General features: G+C 45.9%; 1 protein-coding gene across 50 annotated transcripts in view; it reads left to right on the top strand.

The window, feature by feature from the left end:
• Positions 1-15,547, top strand: part of SORBS1 (sorbin and SH3 domain containing 1) — a 240,825-nt gene that overhangs the window by 58,675 nt on the left and 166,603 nt on the right. For all 50 annotated transcript variants that reach the window (XM_005671335.4, XM_005671334.4, XM_084994930.1 and 47 more), the window contains exon 2: positions 7,912-7,996. The gene's annotated coding sequence lies outside the window, so the exon portion shown is untranslated. The remainder of the gene's footprint in view (positions 1-7,911; positions 7,997-15,547) is intronic.

Raw genomic sequence — 15,547 nt, 5'->3', positions numbered from 1 at the left:
AGAATGGGATACTGTGTACTTAACCTGTGTTCTTTTCCAGTGGTTTGATGTTAAAATGCATTTGCTGACATAGAGCAAAAAATTTTGGTCGTAAAGAGTCACAGTCCAGGGTCCAAACCTCAAATGCCTCAGGCCAGGCAGGTAACATGCGATCAGGGGTGGGGGATTTCAAATCAAAACTTGTAGGAATGTTTTTCCCTTTCACAAAAATGTGGCGGTTTCCCTTTTTTCTGGAAATACAAAACGCTCTTGGTCTTTGCACTTTCTCACTGTTGATAGAGAAATATTTCTCTCTCTGAGAAAAAAAGCAGTTGCAGGCACCATGATGAATAGCATTTGACACTTGGCCTTGGTGTTTAGGGAGATGAAGCTGAGAGCCATGCCTGTCAAAGGGGGGGCTTGGTGTTACCACATCTTGCTATTTCTAAGTAGAAGCTACAAATCTAGAGTATTTAAATGGTAAAAAAAATATTTGAGTCTCTTAAGATAATTAAAAATTTTTTTTTTTTGTCTGTCTTTTTAGTGCCGCTTCCACTGCATATGAAGTTCTCAGGCAAGGGGTCAAATCGGAGCTGTAGCCACTGGGCCTACACCACAGCCGCAGCAATGTGAGATCGTAGCAATGCTGGATCCTTAATCCACTGATCGAGGCTGGGGATCAAACCTGAGTTGGGTTCGTTAACCACTGAGCCACGACGGGAGCTCCTAAGATAATCTTTAAACTTAGGAATATGGACTCCCAGGAAGTTTAAAACAAAACCAAAAAAAGGCACGGGGTCCCGTGTGTCCTTCCACTAGCTTCCACCAATGGTAACATCTTACATAAGTAGTACAGCATCTTACAGGCTGCTGCAACCCACAGTCCTTATTCAGATTTCACCAGTTTATATCTGCACTCATTTGTGTGTGTGTGCAGGGTAATTCAGCTTAGCATACTCTTCCTGAGCACCATCTATGTGTCGGTTTCAGAGTCAACACAGATGAGTGTGGTTAGACCCCAGTGATCAAGGGACAGTCAGTTGGAGGAAACAGAAGAAAGGGTTTCAGGGTATTATCATGATTTGGGGATCGAGGGGAGGGGCACTAGGCCCAACCAAGGGGACCTTAGAGGCAGCAGTGGGAGAGGCCTAGGGTTGTGACAGAGGCTGAAGTGGGAAGCTGGGGTGTTGGAGAGGAGTCAGAAAACTGCCCCCTGCAGGTGGCTCGAGGTTTCTCTCCCAGAGTGTCTGCGTTTGCTCCCTTCTCTTCCTGTCTCTTGCCATGGCTGGGATGTTGTCACCATTGAGAGCGCAGATCAAATATCATTTCTTAACCGAGGCCAGCGCTGATGACCTAACTTGAGTCCCACTAGCAAAAACTACTTTCAATCCGTAATTATCTTGTTTATCCATACTCCTGTCTGGGAAGGCATGAATATTGCCTGACTTGTTGGCAGGATTTTCTGGGGGAGAGGGGAGCCCAAATCAGAAGAGTTATCTTGGGGAGGTGCCTTGTCTTATGATGGTCAGGGAGAAAGGAGGGTGCCACCACCTTCCAGAGGAAGAAAAGCAAATCCCAGTGGAAGAAAATATGAAGGCACTGTGAATCACTTAATGTAGGTGTGCTTTTTTTTTTTTTAAAGCGTGCTAAAAATCATTTTGCTATTTTTCAACTAATTTTATTCTACTTGAAGAGCTTTGTGTCATTCAGAGAACTTGGAAACTTCATTCTCCCTCCTACTGAATCTGTGGGGTAGGTGGGAGAGCTATAAAAAGCTCCTGGAGATTCACTTTCTTCTGCCAGTGGGTGTGGAAGGGGGACGGCGGGGCTGGAGGACCAGAGGTAAGAGGTGTTTGGGAAGGAGGAGCCACCTGGGCGTTGAGCATCCTGGAAGCTTCAGTGGCGTTCAGGCCTGGAGGATGTGACACTGGGCCTGGCCCCAGTGGGATTTGCTCTGGGAGATGGGGAATGCTTCTCAAGCTCAAAACAGGAGTTCATTTCATATATGTTACCGTCATTTTAAAATAGTAAATGCAGTGTAATTTTTTTAAAATTACACAACATGGAAAGATAATTAATCTGATTTGTTTCTTTCCTGAGTCGGTCAGCCTCAAGGCAAGTTGAGGATTGATTTTTTTTTTTCTTTCTTCTTCCTTGGACTGTCTGAGTTGGTTGATGGAAGAGTTGGAATTGCGGGGGGCGGGGGGGGGGGGAGAGTGTTCCCTGAGCTCAGGAAGAATGTTGGGCCTTGGATTCAGAACGAGGAGAGGGGTCGAGTGTGAGAGGCAGGAGAGGAGGTGGGTAAGGTGCGGTTACCTTCAGCAGACATTCCTGTTTCCAGCTTGGGGAGGGAGTGCGGCAGGGGCAGAGCCGGGAACCAGGTGAGTGGCATGGGCAGGGTGTATCACGGTTGAGTAGTTAGGTGGAGTTAGGACACATACAGAGTGGCAGGGTTGGAGTGGGCATGAAGCCAGAATTCTAGGCGATGGTCAGGGACCTAGACGTGTTTAGGAGCTGAAGGCTAATAGCGAGCAGCTCTGGCATCAGGCAGAAACTTGAAGCATTGTTGTGTCATGCCAGAAGACTAGAATTATGATCAGATTCCTGGTGAGACAGAAACCAAGCCCCACTGTTGCTCTCAAGCAGAGTACAGGTGCTTTGAGCATCAGGTTGAGGGTTAGGACTCAGACCCTGGTTTATGGTGCATAGGAACCTGATTGTACCTCTTGGCTCTCTTCTCTCCTCATCACGGGTACTTTTCCATGCTGACTTTGACTTTTGTAGGTGAACTTGACCTTGGGAGCCCAATTGAATTAGTACTTTACCAATACTGGACTAGCCTTCTGAGCAGGGTCCTTCCTTGTCCACTAAATTAGTGGACTAATTAATGATACCTAGATTCCAGAAGCCAGTGGCAAGACTGAGTGGTTAGGGAATGGGTTGACTTGGTCACCTTTAAGCTGGAAGTCTTGAAATTTGGGGTGTATTTTGAGGGAACCTAGAGGATTTAAAGATACTATACTGAAATACAGTGATTGGCCAGTCAAGCAGACAAAAGAGCCTGACAATAAAAAGACAGAATGAATGTTGACCTGGATCCTCGTTCATACATAGGTTAGTGGGAAAACAATGTAAAAATAAGTGGTTTGTTCTGTGTAGGAGAGATACACGGTGGCTATGAGACTATGTACCCGGAGAGGCTCCTACTGGTCCAGAGCTGATTGGTTGGTCTGATATGATGTTGAGTAGGAGTCAATGTAACCAAGGTGACTTTGATAGCATCCAGGATTGTCCTTTGTTCTGGGGATGGGCTGGAGATGAGGGTATAGATGAGGGTGTTTGGCCCTCATGGTTCAGGGCCTTGAGCAACTCTTAGGACTACTTTTGGAGGGTTGGGTCAGAGAGAGGTCTTGCTTTAGGTCAGTATATCATGGTATTGCAAGAAATACTGAATTGCTTGAAAATTGAGGGTCACCAGAAGGGATAAATTAGTCTCTTGAGCTTTTCCTAGACTTCCTGCCCCACCTATGGTCTTCCAAATTTGCATTTTGGCTCAAGTGGAGGGCCTTTAGGTTGAAGGGGATGCTTGAGGGTCTCCTCATTCTGGTGAAGGATCCTGTGGGTTGCTGCTGGGCCTTGCAATCAGGGAGGCTGACCTTGGTGAGCCATGGGTTTCTCTGGTGCTGGGCTGTCTGAAGGTCACCTGATAGCATCTGGTGATGTCAGGGACGAGATCTCTTTAGGATAATCCATTCAGGGAGCCAGCTTACTCCGATCTGTCCTCCTTGTGGTCCATAGCACTTACTTGCCATTCTTGGCTTGAGATGGTTCAGGCTGTCTCTTGGCCACAAGTGGAAATCTGGGAAGAGAAGTGCTCTGCTGGCTTGTCAGGTTTCCAGGCGTTGCATTGATCTGCAGTGTCCTGCTCTTTGGCAGGCAGTGAGGACCCGATCAGAGTGATGTGTGCCTTGGCGCTTCCTCGAAGTCCACCTGGGTGACCAGATGTTCCCAGACCCTTTGCTCTGCCAAGTGGAGTCTGTACCAAGTGTACAGGAGCTCAGGTCTGCTGAGACCAGTAACTCCGGTGGATCATCTGGAGGCGCTGGTGTTGGGTCATGGTGTACAGGGACTGGGGCAGGGGAGGCTTACCCAGTTGGCATCCTGGCTACTGGTATTCTGCTTTTGTTTAAAATAAAAAAGAGGAGTTCCCGTCGTGGTGCAGTGGTTAACGAATCCGACTAGGAACCATGAGGTTGCGGGTTCGGTCCCTGCCCTTGCTCAGTGGGTTAACGATCTGGCGTTGCCGTGAGCTGTGGTGTAGGTTGCAGACGCGACTCAGATCCCGAGTTGCTGTGGCTCTGGCGTAGGCCAGTGGCTACAGCTCTGATTCGACCCCTAGCCTGGGAACCTCCATATGCCGCGGGAGCGGCCCAGAGAAATAGCAAAAAGACAAAAAATAAATAAATAAATAAATAAAATAAATAAAATAAAAAAGAAGTTAAGCGATGGCTGTGACAGTGTGATGTAGGGAGTGGGTCAACATACTAAGAATGTGCAAGCCACCTCCCCAAAGCCTGGCTCCTTGAATCCTGCCTGAAAATGCTGAATTAATAACTTGAGATTGTTATAGAGGGTGGACGATACCCTTTTGACTATCACTCATATGAGTATCACTGTCTGGGTATCAGAATCATCTGAAGAGTTCCTGGGCCTCCAAACCAGAGATTCTGATTTAATAGATCTGAGGCCCAAGAAACTTTGGTTTCCAGGTGATTCTAATTTTCAGGCAGATTTGGGAACCTAAGGGGTGCTTCCTTGTTTCCTGGTATCCCCCTTGACCCGGAACCCTAACCGTGGCTACATATTTGGTCTTCACTCCTCTTTCTGCCTCTTCCCAAAAGCTCGTCTTTCGGGGATGCTGCCCCCTGGTTTTGCCTCAGCCGGGATCACGCCTGGCAGCTCCTCCCTCTCTTACCTGTGAAGAAAAAGGAAGCTCGACCTAGGCACTTTGATGGGCAGAGATTCTGGAACATTTTCTCACAGAACTTCCCGCTTGAGGCTTGATTCCATAGTAGACTCTGGCTGTGGAAATCCAGGTGCATTGGAAGTGGAGACAGGACCGCCCTGTGATGGCAGAGGGAAAAATCTGTTTCCTGTCTCCTCCAGCATCATGGAAGTACTGGGAACACTGGGAGGCTTGGCGCGTCTACCCCATGTTTCTTGGGCCCCGCAGACTCGAGGGTAGCATTGATTGCCCTGAGGAAGTCACAGGTAGTCTTTGCCAGGCAGCAGGGCTGAATTTGGTGGCTTTTTTTTTTTTTTCCCTTGTCTTTTTGCCTTTTCTAGGGCTGCTTCCCACGGCATATGGAGATTCCCAGGCTAGGGATCGAATTGGAACTGTAGCCACTGGCCCACGCCAGAGCCACAGCAACGCGGGATCCAAGCTGCGTCTGCAACCTACACTGAAGCTCACAGCAACACGGGATCCTTAACTCACTGAGCAAGGCCAGGGATGGAACCCGAAAACTCACGGTTCCTAGTCGGATTCGTTAACCACTGCTCCACAACAGGAACTCCCTAGTGGCAATTTTGATACAGGCACTTGGTGAGATAAACTGCCTGTGTGGGGCTGTGCATCAAGTCTCAGCAGATGTTGGGTCAGGTGGCGTAAGGCGAGGTTTTTTAAAGACCGATAAGGTAACACAAGATCTGGACAAGGCCAAACCGGAGGGGCTCTTCTTACTCTGCTTTTGTCCACACTGTTCCTGTAATTGCTGCCTGTCCCTCTTCGCCCCTCTCCTGCTCCACTCTCAGCCCTACTTTAAAGCTTTCCTCGGGCGTCTGTCCCAGCTGGGAAGCATCTTTTCACCTGAGCTGCACCAGGAGGCCCTGCTCAGGTCTCCCATAGCGCCTGGGCCTACCCAGGTCTTTACGTTGACCCACCGTTTTGGAATTCCTTGAGTGCCTGTATCTCTTACCCAGACAGAGCCACTTAGGGGCAAGGACTGGGTCTGTTCATCTTTGTGTATCTATTGCCTCGCACACTGCCTGGCATCTAACAGGGTTCAATAAATATCTGCTGAGTGAATGGATCAATACATTCTTAGAGGGGATGATATAAATAACTCCCTTCACGACCTTAGAGTTGAACATTGGTCATTTATGACAGTGTTGGTACCTGTACATAAGCTTATTTATAGCCTTGTATTCAAGATGAGTTTTTTTTTTTTTTTTTTTTTTTTTGCTTTTTAGGGCCGCACCCATGGTATATGGAGGTTCCCAGGCTAGGGGTCAAATCGGAGCTGTAGCTGCTGGCCTATGCCACAGTCACAGCAACGCAGGGAACCAAGCCGCATCTGCAACCTACACCACAGCTCACGGCAATGCCGGATCCCTAACCCACTGGGCAAGGCCAGGAATATAACCTGCGTGCTCATGGATGCTAGTCAGATTCTTTAACTGCTGAGCCTCAATGGAAACTCCTCAAGATACATATTAACGGACAGTGTTCTAGCATGGAGAGCATTTCAGATTGTTTGAAACAATAAGTGAGCACTTTTGAAGTAGTAGCAGATTCATGGTATTTGGGAGAACTTTTTTTGTACTAAAAGCTGCAAAATTGTTTATAATGTCACATTAGGAAACAAGCCCCCAGGGAACCCGATGGAACATACTGTTACCCTCTTTGGCAGATGGAGGTATGGCAAGCATTTTAGAACAGAGTGGACTGGATGCTTCAGCCAGTATTTCCTTGCGTATTAGTTTCGAAGGCAACACACACATACACATGTGTGCATGCATATCTCTATAAAATTTGCATTTTCCTTTGTAATATAAGACTGTATTGATAATGTAATAATTATGTAATATAATGTAACAATATAAAATAATAGTGCTGATATATATGTACTATGACTGTGCAATGGGGCATAGTGAAGTGTCCCGGCTTAGAGCCGCTTATAACTGTGCTAGTGGGTAAGTCAGTTTTCCACTTACACTATTAAAATGGGGGTGTTCTCTTCAGGGGTTGCAGATGTCTGCAGGAATGAGGTTACTAACTTAAGTAACTTAAGTTGCTCTATGTGCTGTAATGGTCTCTTCCCCTCCCCCCCCCGTCCCCTGAACTCAGCCCCTCTTTTTGTGTTCCCACTTTTGTTAGAATCATAGGTAGAGGGAAATATTTCTGTGCCACAAACAAAACGATAATACAAGGATGATGACAAAGACAACTTTTCTCTGTGTTGAGATGACAGGGGTTGTTAGGGACTGTGGCAGATTGGACTCGCCAAGCTGGCCTGTGATGGGTAGCTGCTACCTAGCACCAGCTGATCATTTGCAGACATGAATACGTGCCATGATGACAGATCTTCTGTTTTTTAAAGAGAAGTCAGCCGTCCGGGTTTGGTTTTTTTTTTTTTTTTTTTTTTTTTGTGACAGCTCTGATTTTTAAACAAAAAATTTTCTAAACATTCTGCAGGTTAACATAATTCCTCTACAGGGAGTTCCCTGGTGGCTCAGCAGGTTCAGGATCTGGTATTGTCACTGCTGTGGCTTGAGCTTCTGTCATGGCCTGGGTTTGATCCCTAGCCTGGGAACTTCCGTGTGTGTGTATATATATAAAATAATATATGAAATAATAAAATACCTCTACATCTATTATAGGTGTGACCCACCAGGCATCTGTTATAGATGATCTTTAGAACTTCTTTCTGCCCAAGATCCATTCATTCTAATAAGGACCATATCAGCTAGTGAACTAAAGATTCTCCTATTTGGGGAAGTCAGGGTAGGAAGGAAGGTGGGGCTGGGAGAGGAGGACAAAGGCTTTGAGTCCAAACAGGGTGCCTGGCAATTGGTATTTGGGTGGCCTCCTTGGAGAGAGGTCACGGGTACCTGATTCACCACAGATGTTTGGTATGTTTGTCATTGCAGGAGTGGCATTCGTCGGAAGAGTTTGTGAAACCTCTCTGCCCGGAGCTCCAGGACCAATGCATCTTTCCACCACCTTGAACCACTGGTGAATATATGTGTTTTTTGGTTTTTTTTCCTGCTGCAGCAGTGAAGGGACATTTTCAGTAGACTGTAGAATGGGATTTTCGGAGGTTGCACTGTCCTTTCTATTAGAGAAGGAAGGACACTGGATGGGCCTGGGCATATCTGGGTTCTGGTACCCACCTGGTTCTGCTACTTATGGTGGGATCTTAGGTGCATTGTTTGATCTCTCTGGGTCCCTGGATAGGGAAATGAATTCTGTCCTGTTGGAAGATGACGTATGTGTGAATGCTTCCAAGGGAATAAAATGCTGAGCAAATATAGAGTAATCCTGTTTGGCTCTGAGGTGCAGAGCTGTGCCATTCTCTGCTAACAAATTGAGATGTGATCACACATGTTGGAAATGGGGATTTTAAATACCTACTTTGAGTCCTCCAGAGTGGTTCTTGAGGAGATTTGCATTTTCATTTTTTTCCTTCCTGCCCCTGCAGCTGCCATTTTTTTTGAAAGATAAATTAACTATGTTTCATAATTACTTTCATTTTTATTTGAGCTCAGATAATTTCAGTTAACAAATGTTCTTCCTTTTGCCGAAAGAAACTTAATTACTCATCACAGCAGGTAAATGTCTTGCATCTGTGGCCGTTGAAAGAGGCAAATATATGACCTTAATTGCAGAGTGTTGCAAGGCTGGGAGTACGTTGATGGGGACAGTATCACGTGAACTACTGAGGGGGAGGATCACGAGCCAGGGATGTGGTTATGACTTGTGGGTCTCAGCTCCAGCCACTCTCCTTTGGGAGAAGCTGGCTCATTTGCTGCTGACTGCCTAGTTCATGCCCACCAGTGAGACCCGGTCTGGTGGCACAGCCACCTGGGGAACTTGCAGGGTGCTGGGGTGGAGCAGAAAGGAAGGGTAGTCAGTCAGGCCCAGGGTTAGGGACCCAACTCAGGCATAAGAGGCTGCCTGTCATCCCACTGCTGTGTCTAAAGGGACACAGTGGACATTCTGGGTCCCTCGGTCAAAGTCCCATCTGTTCAAAAGAGCTATGGGGGGAGTCCTCAGGGAAACAGATGGTCTCAGGTGGGTGGGACACTGTAGCCATTCAAGCAAATGTATACGAAAACCTCCTCTGTGCCAGGTCACTGCTCTGGGCATTGGGGACTCCATGGTCACAGACGGACTGGAGCTTAGATTCCCGTGGGGCCACAGACAAGAATGGGACCGCCCCGAGGGCAGAGATCTTGGCTTATCTATTCACTGCAATCTTCCCAGCTCCTAGAAGAGGACTTTGCTCACAAAGGTGGCGGGTGTTTACTGAGTATTGTTTTGTAAATGAAGGAAATAACTAAATAATATAATTTCCTGTAGTATTCAGTGCCATAAAAAGTGAAGGGTTCTTTTTGAAAGGTCTGAGAAGACTTCTGTGTGTGTGTGTGGGGGGGGGGGTGGATGGGGGGGGAGAGACTTTTTGTGCAGAGAGCTGAATAGAGTGAAGGCATTTGGGAAAAGTGTTAAGGCAGAGGAGCAGCAGCAAAAAGAAAGGCCTTTGCCGCAGGCTGAGCTTGGCATGAGGGAGGAACAGGAAGGCATCCATTTTGGCTGGCCTTGAGCCGGGGGATGGGGCCAGTTTTGGGGAGGGGGTGTGGTATGAAAGGAGAGCCGTGGGAGGTGGAGGCCAGATCTCAGAGGCATGATAAGGAGTTTGGACTTGACTCCAAAGCCCAGAGTGTGATGGGATACCTTTCAAGAAGTTTGAGTAAAAGAGTGATGTGATCTTTGTGCTTTAAAATGATTTTCCTGGGTCCTGAAAGGAGAAAATGACTGATTTGGGGGCAAGGATAGAACTAGTGTGACTTGTAGGAGACCCTTCTAGTGGTCCAGGCAAGCGACAAGGACGTGGCTTAGATTAATATAATGGTGATTATAGAATGATATGAACGGGTCAAGCTCAGAGTATCATTTGAAGGTGGAGCCTGCTGAATTAGGGGTGTGGCGTGAGCCAGAAGTCAAGAATGAGTCCTGTGTTTTCGGCTGGGGGAATGATATTGCTGTTTACTGAGATGGGGAACAAGGAGGGAGATGTGGGCAGGACTCTGAGAGTTCCGTTTGGGCTTATTAAGTTTGAGATACCCATTTGATATTATTCTCAGAGAGATTTCCAGGTGACTGTGGCTGGAAATGGTACCTTTGAGAGTCATCAGTGTGTAGATGGTATTTGAAGCTACAACTTGATGAGATCACTTCGGGAAAGGAGGTCTAGGTAGGATTTGGACAGGAAAGAAAGGCGAAGGGCGGGTTTTTCCATGTAAAATCCCTACTAAGAAGTAAATGAAGACACATGCTAATGAATATGAGATGATTTCATCTAATGCAAATATAAATTATTCAAGTGAGATGATGGGAAAGTAGTAATAAAGCCTCACGTTTTTTTGTTTTTTGTTTTTTTTGTCTTTTTGCCATTTCTTGGGTTGCTCCTTCAGCATGTGGAGGTTCCCAGGCTAGGGGTCGAATCGGAGCTGTAGCTGCCAGCCTATGCCAGAGCCATAGCAACACGATCCGAGCGGTGTCTGCAACCTAAACCACAGCTCACGGCAACGCCGGATTGTTAACCCACTGAGCAAGGGCAAGGATCGAACCTGCAACCTCATGGTTCCTAGTCGGATTCATTAGCCACTGAGCCATGACAGGAACTCCTCACATTATGTTTTAAAAGAAAAATGGGAGTTTCCTGGTGGCCTAGCAGTGTTGTCACTGCTGTGGCTCAGGTTTGATCCCTGGCCTGGAAACTCCTGCATGCCAACAAATGTGGCAAAAAAAAAAAAAGGGAAATACTGTGACTCCCTCAAATCAAGAAAATGAGTTTTAGGATTGCATGATTTAAAATCTGGCCAGCTGAGTGAATTATAAACTGCATTAATGCAGTTGGCACATGGCTGTCTTTGGCTGGCAGGCAGGAGGATCAGCCTCCTTTGCCAGTAATAGCCTGTTAGCTATACTGTTTTTTTTTTTTTTTTTTTTTTTTTTTTTTTTTTTTTTTTTTGTCTTTTTGCCATTTCTTGGGCCGCTCTCACAGCATATGGAAGTTCCCAGGCTAGGGGTCTAATCAGAGCCGCTGGTCTACATCACAGCCACAGCAACGCGGGATCCGAGCTGCGTCTGCAACCTACACCGCAGCTCAGGGCAATGCCGGATCCTTAACCCACTGAGCAAGGCCAGGGATCGAACCCGCAACCTCATGGTTCCTAGTTGGATTTGTTAACCACTGAGCCACGACAGGAACTCCTAACTATGCTGTTCTTAATATGCAGTAGAACTTCTACAAGCCATTTGGATGAATTTTAATTCATTGTTAATACGTTTCAGATTTTTTTTTATCCTATGATCATACCCAAAAGTTCATTACATGAAGGTGCACTAAATAGAAGAAAACAGTGCCTGCAATTCATTACTTTTGCAGTGAAAGTTGTGATAGAATTTTATGAAAAGGCCAAACAGGCACGGTGAATTATAGGATCACAATTTAGGAAACATTTAGGATATCTTTGAAGTACCAAGGACAATTGCTGTAAAAGACTAAAGCAGCAAAAATAGACACACGATGGTTGCAGTAGACACGTGTGTTTCAGGACCATCGATACCCCTTAACCATCATCCTCTGAGATGAGAAAATCAGTTTTGAACATAAGCATTTTCAGCTATTTGTGGATGTCTGGCACAAAATACAGCTCCTCTGTATTGGTTTTGTCCACTTCCCAGAGAAGATGCCCCATGAGCTTCCTGCCTTTTCTCATTGTGGTCCTTGGCTTTTCCATTTTCAGGATACCCGAGAAGTCTCTTTAGTCTGGTTATCTCCAGCCCCCAGAGACACCCCCCCCCCCCGCCCTCAACAGCTATCAACTCAAAGCTGCCCCCTCCTCCCTCTTGCCGACGTTCAGGCCCCCCCATCTCCAACTGCCCCAGGAGCCTCAGGTGAGCAATATCCTCAAGATTCTCCTCTTTGAAAACGTTTCCACTTTTTCTCCAGGCTTGGTTGTTTTCCACGCCTTTTGTGGAAATGACAAAAGAATGGGAAACCCGTGCAGCTGTTGGGGGCATTGTGATAAGCAATGTTTTAACATGTGCTCTTCCAGATTGCCTGGGCCATGGGCAGCCCCAGCTTGCTTTTACAGGCCTCTTAAGACCCTTGTATTTCAGTGACAGTATTCTCACGAGACTTGTGGAGCATCTCATCTCTGGAAGATGAGCTCTGATTGTATAGCGTGAAACCATTGATTTATGGCAAAATGAAGGTTTCAGTGGAATGGTCATGACAATTGACACATGAAAACCAGGGATGGTGTCATCTTTTCTCAGTGTGGAACTTCAATAAGATGAAAAAGAATGAAATTGACTGGTGGTCATAGCCAGGAAGATTTGGCCTTCCTGTTTTCTTTTTAGTAAGTGATTTTGGGAATGAGGGGGGACAAAAGACAGTGCCTTTCCTGCCCCTAGAGACTTAAGAGTGGTGGGGCATTTAAAAAAATAGTTATTTACCTTAAGTTTTATTGGTTTTTCTTTTTTTTTTTTTAAGCCAGGTGTGCAAAATAGTGCTTCAGTGCTCATGTGCATATAGACCATCTCAGGAGGAGCTGCTGGAGACTTGCAGCTTTGTGGGGAGGGCAGTGGTCTCGGAAGGAAACTTACTTTTCACTCTATACCCTTTTGTACTTCTAAATTTTTTTGTATTCTGTTTATGTGTTACCTTTTAAGAAGATAGTAGTTTCCCTTTTCGGCTTAGTAAATAATCTAGAAAAATTTAAAGTTCTTCACTGCTTGGTTTTTATCAGTGTTTTGCTTGATGTCTGTTGATCAAGGTCTTGCCTTTGTTTTCAGGCTTCACATTCATCAACTTGGGACTAGGCTTTGGGAAGAAAATTTTTTTTTGGTCTTTTTGTCTTTTCTAGGGCCATTTCCCAGGCATATGGAGGTTCCCAGGCTAGGGGTCGAATAGGAGCTGTAGCCACTGGCCTACGCCAGAGCCACAGCAATGCAGGATCCGAGCTGCGTCTGCAACCTACACTATAGCTCAAGGCAACGCTGGATCCTTAACCCACTGAGCGAGGCCAGGGATCGAACCTGCAACCTCATGGTTCCTAGTCGGATTTGTTAACCACTGAACCACGATGGGAACTCCAAGAAATTTTTTTTTTACTCTTCTGTCTTCTTCTGGTCTAAGAATTACGTTGATATGAGACAAATTAGCAGTAGAAAACCAGATTTAATAACCCTCATACAAGGGAGAGGAAAACTGAGAAACTTCCCCTAAAGGCCAAAGCTCTTACTTTAAACACCATCTTTGTGTGGCAGCAGGTTAAATATCCTGCATTGTCACTGCAATGGCTCGGGTGACTGCTGAGGCACGGGTTCGATCCCTGGCCTGGTGCAGTGGGTTAAGGATCTGGCGTTGCTGCAGTTGTGGCGTAGCTTGCAGCTCCAGCTCGGATTCAGTCCCTGGCCTGGGAACTTCCATATGCTGAGGATGCAGCCAAAAAAAAAAAAAAAAAAGAAACAAAAAAACACAACCCATCCTCAGCTAAAGATAAAAGAGGGTGAGATCAGTTACAGGAGGTGACCAGGAAAAGCACTGTAAGGTAGGGTAAGGTCGTTGGGCAGATTAGTCAGTGCCTTCTTGATGAGTTTCATCGTCCTCTTCCTGGTATCGCCAGGGACACGCCCTAACAAATGAAGATTTACCTTTAATTTTTTTCTTTTTAGGGCGGCACCCATGGCATATGGAAGTTCCCAGGCTGGAGCTGGAGCTGCCGGATCCACAGCCACAGCAATGCCAGATCCCAGCCACATCTACAGCCTACACCACAGCTCACAGCAACACTGGATCCTTAACCCACTGAGCAAGGCCAGGGATCGAATCCGCGACCTCATAGACAAGAGTCGAGTTCGTTACCGCTGAGCTACAACAAGAACTCCTCAAAAAGGATTTAAGGCTGTTTCTGGCCAATATTTATTCAGCTACTTTTGACAAATGTGGATTCAAAATGAGGTGTGGTTGCCGTGAGTTGAGGCACAAATCATGTCCATTACAACTGGACATCTCCCTGCTACGCTTTAGAGCAAAGTCTTAACTGCATTGAGGAGCAGAGCATGGGGTTTAGAACATGTGGGTTTATTTTCTAGCTGTAGAGTTTGGTCCAGTTACAGCGATCGTCCCAAACTCATTTTCCTTGTCTTGAGAATCTCAGCTACTTTTAGAAAATGTTCAAAATGAGATCTGCATATAAGTTGTAACTTGTTCTGAAAGTGAAGGCTAGAATTCATTGTCTAGGACCAAGGGCGCTGATCACTATGTCGGGAGTGACTGTTTGGGGCCAGTTTCTTCAGGGACCATTGTCCCCCTGGGCTGCCATATGGGTTTGTATTACCAAGGCTCCTAAAGCCGCTTTCTGGCTTTGTGTCCTGCAAAGACGTGACATCCATTTTGTGCAGCCCTGACATTGTTTGAGGTGTTGATGTTTCTCCAAGAGATTTACACGTTTGATTTTGTACTTCTAAAACAAACAAGAAGTTTTGCCATTTACGCTTGCCAGCCAACCGTGTGTAAAAACAAGATACTTTATCCTTTTCTATCTAGTGATAACAAATAGAGCGAGAGAGATTTTTTTGGATTTCCTTTCTTCTCCCTCTGGTTTGGGGAGGTAAATGTTAGATTGTGCTTGGGGATGCCACTAAAACAAGGCGTTTCGTATTATCTCCAGTGATGACAGAACATCATGGGAAGAAACCATTCTGATTGCTCCACTAATGTAGACAAGGCACCACCTGATACCTGCCTCACAGCAGTGCCCTCTTGCAGCCTCTTATCAACATGGAGATGACTCACTCTGCTTTTCTCACTCAGAGAGGTTTTTCTCTGGTCTGCTGATTACAGCAGTGATTAAATTAAAAATGGTTCCTGCCAAGAGAGGTATGGCTGGGGGCGGGGGGAAAGGCTGAATTCTTTGTGCTTGAATTTGCACAATTGAACTTGGACTGTTATAATCAGCTGTTGGTTCTTAGGCTTCTTGCGGGGAAAGGGTCAAGAATCCCTCAAAGGTGCGGATGCACCTACATCATTTCTATAGATTATACTTTCAGATTTCCAGGAGATGACATCTCCCCACCCCCGCCTGGTTATCGTGCCTTCCAACTTAATCACACGAATTATTAGCATACCATTATAGAAGTGGCTGCCTCTGGGTAGCTCTGGGTGGCATTTCTGATTAAACCGAGAAAGTTTAGGGAAAGTTGCTATGTTCAAGGCAGTCTAACGTCAGTGAAATTGACAGCTTCCGGAATTGTCTCCTTGTGGACTCAAAAGCTGGAAATACTTACATGAACTGCTATTGTTTTAATAAAAAAAGGAAGTAGAGGTACCTTTAACCCTTCTTGATTTTTAACGGCTGATTTCATTTTTTCCCCTTCAAATTCAAGTAGCCGCCCATGCTCCTTCCTCCTGGGTAAAAGGCAAGTTATGGGAGGGAAATTTAGGTTTAAAAAAGAGTATATATGGAAAAAATAAAAATCTTAAAAATTAAG

This window comes from Sus scrofa, chromosome 14 (assembly GCF_054392235.1).
Source record: "Sus scrofa isolate SSC_HxYL_T2T_F1_AM1 chromosome 14, Sscrofa_HxYL_maternal_Yorkshire_Landrace_v2.0, whole genome shotgun sequence".
Lineage (NCBI taxonomy): Eukaryota > Metazoa > Chordata > Mammalia > Artiodactyla > Suidae > Sus > Sus scrofa.
This window is presented reverse-complemented; position numbering and strand designations above follow the sequence as displayed.